General features: G+C 55.6%; 1 protein-coding gene across 1 annotated transcript in view; it reads left to right on the forward strand.

Annotated features, from left to right (window-relative positions):
* The first annotated feature begins 1950 nt into the window (after positions 1-1950).
* MYH9 (myosin heavy chain 9) overlaps positions 1951-5000 on the forward strand; it is a 106415-nt gene continuing 103365 nt past the window's right edge. Inside the window, exon 1 of the mRNA XM_025399525.1 lies at positions 1951-2210. The gene's annotated coding sequence lies outside the window, so the exon portion shown is untranslated. The remainder of the gene's footprint in view (positions 2211-5000) is intronic.

Below are 5000 nucleotides of genomic sequence, written 5' to 3' on the forward strand. Positions count from 1 at the left end.
CTTTTTTTTTTTTTTTTTTTTTTTTTGAGATGGAGTCTCACTCTGTCGCCCAGGCTGGAGTGCAGTGGCATGATCTCGGCTCACTGCAAGCTCCGCCTCCCGGGTTCACACCATTCTCCTGCCTCAGCCTCCTGAATAGCTGGGACTACAGGCGTGTGCCACCATGCCCAGCTAATTTTTTGTATTTTTAGTAGAGACGGGGTTTCACCATGTTAGCCAGGATGGTCTTGATCTGCTGACCTCGTGATCCGCCCACCTCAGCCTCCCAAAGTGCTGGGATTACAGGTGTGAGCCACTGTGCCCAACCTCTGATGACTTTTAAAAAATAATTATTGGCCATTTATAATTCTTCTCTAAAATCACCTGTTCCTGTTTTTGGCCATTTTTATTTTGGAGTCTTTGAGGTTTTTCTTTTTCTTTCCTTCTTTTTTCGTGTTTTTTGAGACGCAGTTTCGCTCTTGTTGTCCAGGCTGGAGTGCAATGGCATGATCTCTTTTCACTGCAACCTCTGCCTCCTGGGTTCAAGCGATTCTCCTGCCTCAGCCTCCTGAGTAGCTGGGATTACAAGCATGGGCCACCATGCCTGGCTAATTTTTTTGCATTTTTAGTAGAGACGGGGTTTCTCCATGTTGGTCAGGCTGGTCTTGAACTCCCAACCTCAGGTGATCCGCCTGCCTCGGCCTCCCAAAGTGTTGTGATTACAGGCGTGAGCCACCGTGCCCCGCTGAGGTTTTTCTTATCAACTGGGAAGAGATCTTTATATACTGCTGATAGTAATTCTTTGTCACAGAGTCGCAAAATCTTTTTTTCCCAGCTTTTTTTTGCCTTTAGAACATAGTTTTTTTTCTGAAGTTAATTTGGAAGAACAGTTTAGTCATGATAGGAAGAACATTCCAGTAAGAAAGAGTAAGGATGAGAAATTTACCCTCATAGATATAGAATGTAGTATAAAGGTATCATCATTAAAGCATTGTGGGATTGGCACAGGTGCACACAGAAAGATCAATGTATACAAGTCAGAAACAGCTTAAAGTATAAAATAGTTGAATAGGCGATGAAGGTGCCAACTAAAATCAGTGGAGAAAATAGTGTCTGGACAAGTGGCTTTTACAAAAATTATGTCAGGTTTCTTCCTCACCCCAAAAATAAATTCCAAATGGATCAAAAGATTTTTCATTTAAAAATGAAAACATTTTTTATCCTCTTGTAGTGGGCAGTAACAACAAAAAAAGTGCAATTTGTAACAAGCATCTGAAAGGATGTATGCGAGTTAATGACATGGAGGTGAAGAGAGGCTCCGAAGGGTATTCCAGGCTGAAAGAACGGCCAGAGCAAAGGTTTGGAGGCTGAAAGGCAGCAACGTGCGGTCTCTAAAGAGGCAGGGTCAGGAATCGAACTCAAGACGCCCACAATGGAATCCAGGGTTGAGTCCATGCCCGCCCCCACAGGGATCATAATTATGTAAAATAGCATTTTTCCCATATATGGTACTTAATATCTGTCCTTCTGGTGGGATGACATGAGACTGAGAGCACAGCTCGCGGGGCGGGGTATCCAGACCTTCCCAGTCGGCTTGCGGGGCGGGGAGTTCCAGACCTTCCCTGTCGGCTCCCGGCGGGCCTCGCCCCGGCCCAGGCGAGGCACCAAAATCCCGGCCCGGAGCCTTCCGAGCCCCGAGTTGCCGCCTCCTGATTGGATTCCCTCTGTGTCAATCCTGTCCTAGAACCTGGCTGTCCGTTGGACCCGCCCTAGAGGGCGGGGCTCCCGCCTAGGAAGCGGAGGAAGGTGGAGCGGGTGGTGAGGTGGGGGCGAAAGAGGAGGATGAATCCCCACCCATCTGGCCGCAGAGGCTCCGCCCACTCCCCTTTCCAGAGGCCAACACGTCTGCCCATCAAAGCCAGGCGCTGCCTGCAGTGGGTGAAGGAGGAAGGGGGGCGGGATTGTGCCTCCAGGCTCCGCCCCGGAGCCGGCTCCGGGCTGGGAATGGGCCCGCGACTCCGAGGGCGGGGCGGGAAGGCGGCGAGGAGCCGAGCTGGGTGCGGTGAGGCGCGCAGATCACCGCGGTTCCTGGGCAGGGCACTGAAGGCTGAGCAAGGCTGACCTGCTGCAGCTCCCGCCTCGTGCGCTCGCCCCACCCGGCCGCCGCCCGAGCGCTCGAGAAAGTCCTCTCGGGAGACCAGCTCCTGTTCCCGGGGCAGATCCAGGTTCAGGTGAGCGAGCCCCACCGCGGTCCCGCCCCGGGCAGGCGGCGGCGGGCGGGCGGGGGCGAGACGCGCGGCCGCCGGGCCGACTTGTGGTTCTTGGGCTCGGTGCGGCCCGCCACCCGCGCGGGCAGGCGCGGACGCCGGCGGCCCGGTGCCCGGCACCGCATCCTTCCCAGGGGGACCGGGACCCCCGCGCGGGAACTCGGGGAGGGGGCTGGCGGCAGCGAGGCCTCGGGGTGCAGGGGCGGCCTCGGGACCTGCGCTCCCCTGCGCCCCTCGTGTCCCCCGGTGCGGTCCCAGGACTGGGCACCGGAGCCGACCTCCCCCTGCCGCTGGGGCACGCGCCCCGCCCTCGCCTCGCCTCGCCCAGGCCCGACTCTGGCAAACTTTTTAACCCCTTCCGGGAGCCGCGGCCCCTGGGACCCAGCGTCACTGGTTGGGAGCCCGGGGCAGCCGCTCCGGTGGAAGTTCCTGGCGTCTGAGGCACGGAGGTAACGGGCAGCGGGCACCGTTTGGCAGCTGTCAGGGCGTCCTCCTGAGTCAGAGTCGGACCGTCCCGCTGCAGACCTTGCACCCGGCCCGGTTTCCGCCTCCGCGGCCGACTTCCTCATTCGCCCGCTGCCGTCAGGCTGGCCGAGGAGGGCCCGGGGGAGGTGCGGCGGCTGCCCGGACAAGGAGGACCCGGCGGGGACCTGGGCGCGAGGCAGGAAGGGCCACCCCCAGCCCCTGCTCCAGCCCTGGACCTCCGACTTCTGTTCCCCGGGGGAGGGAGGCCCGGAATGCAGCAGCCGTCGGGGCCGCCCAGGCGTGCACCTGATTCCACCGCACCCAGGGGCCATCCTGCCCAGGCGGGTCGCGGGGGCAGCTGGCTCTGCCGTTACGACCAGGCCTGGGCGATTGCATCTTTCCTGTTTGAGCCAGATCGGAGTTTTCTATTCTCCACTCCCCGCACCCGCTTCCCTGTGCTGGAGTCCTCACCCCATCCTGTTCTGGGGCCACGCGCAGGAGATAGGACGGCGGCATCCTCATTCCTCCAGGGAAGCCCCGCTGTTTCAAACTGAGAGGCAGCACCCCCAGCACTAGCTTGCCGGCTGTCCTGAGGTGGGGGGCAGGGTGAACGTTCGGCCCCACCCAGCCGGTGTGGAGAGCAGACTCCTTGGGAAGTCCCAGGTCGTGGAGGCAGGCGCTCTCTCCACCGGGCAGTAGAGAGGCCCAGCCACTTTTCGGTTCACTGCGCCCTTTTCTGGGTTTAACAGGATTTCAAAGTAACTGTTGAGTAACTGTGGAAAGGGAAGAGAACCTTGGCTCCTTCTCCATGCGGCGCAACACTGTGGCCATTCTAACTCCACTGTCTGGGCCAGTGTTTGGCTCACCTGATGGCTTAGGAGTTCCTTTTTGGTAAGGAGGGAAGCCTTTTGAGACAATCACTCAATTAATAATAGTCAGTTTGTATACAAGGCTGCTATGTGGGGGGAAGGGGACACAGATGTGTAATTGAGCAAATATTTAACTGCCCTCTCTGTGCCAGGGACTCTGGCAGGTGGTGGGGGATGGGAGTTGAGTAAGACCTGGCCCGTGCCCATGGGCACTTAGGGGAGAACTGAGACAAATCCGTAGATGACTCTAACGTGAGGTGGAGATGACAGGGACCCCGGAAAGGTACTGTGAGTCATGGAGATTGGGAGAAGGGAGCCAGACTGCCCTGTGAAATCCCGGGCCCTGCCTCTGCCCTTGGGGAGTTTACAGTCCTCAAGGGGAAAGTGGCAGAACGAGTGAAATACAAAGGCAGCCTGTGATGTGTGTCCCAAGTATGCCATAGACAAAGGACTCGAGGAATTTCAAGGCTGAGAGGGGCCACTTCTCTGGGACGAGGAGGGAGCTGCTACGAGGGAGAAGCACATTGCAGGTTTGGCAAACTGAGGCAAGCACGCGGTGCTGGAAAGTGAGGAGCCTCTTTGTGGGTAATTGGAGGGTAATTAAAAACATGGAGAGATTGCTTAGTGTAATTTGAGAGCCACTGCGCCCTAGATGACTGTGGGGTGACACCAAAGAACTTCAGTCTTCATACTCAGCAAGCCCTGGCAGCGCAGGTGGGCAGATCCAGGTGTCTGGAGAGCCGGCATTGGCAGGCTCCGTTTGGGGAGCTCTCCAGTCCGGGAGAAAAGAGCAGCATTCTGTGAGGCTGCTCATCTGAAAGGTTCAGCAGGGTAGAGGAGAGAGAAGATCAGGGCCCTGGCTTTCTTGCTTTTATTTTTAAACTTTTTAACCTAAGGGGTTGGAGATGGGACAACTTCTCTCTTGTAGGATGAAGGACGCATGTTAATCACAGCCTGCCTTTTGCCCGCTCTTGCTCCAGAAAAAACAAAACAAGGATCTGTTAGCGCTTTAAAAGAAGAAAAACACACTCAAAAAATGCAGCATTGTTATGTAGCCTGGTAGGGTATTGCTAGAAATCAGCCTGGCTGTTCTTCCTTTACTTCCTCTTCTAGCTAATTCTTCAATAAAGTACTTAAGACAGCCCTCACCAGCTTGACATCTTTATTTCAAAAGGAGAGGAGGGGTTGGCTGTCGTTTTCCTCCGAGCCGTACCCTTCTTCTCTTGGAGGGGGAGAAAGAGAAACCCAAAGCAAAGGAAGAAGAGAAAAAAAAAAAAAAAAACGAAAAAACCCATGCCTTGACAGCTTCCTCCCAAGCATTATGTTCCAAAAATATTTAGAATAACAAAATCTGTGTGTCGTCTTAATTAAACAAACGTCCTAATTTACTGAGCATAAAACAGCATCTCTGCCTGCTGGG

This window comes from Theropithecus gelada, chromosome 10 (genome assembly GCF_003255815.1).
Source record: "Theropithecus gelada isolate Dixy chromosome 10, Tgel_1.0, whole genome shotgun sequence".
In the NCBI taxonomy this organism is placed as follows: Eukaryota; Metazoa; Chordata; class Mammalia; order Primates; family Cercopithecidae; genus Theropithecus; species Theropithecus gelada.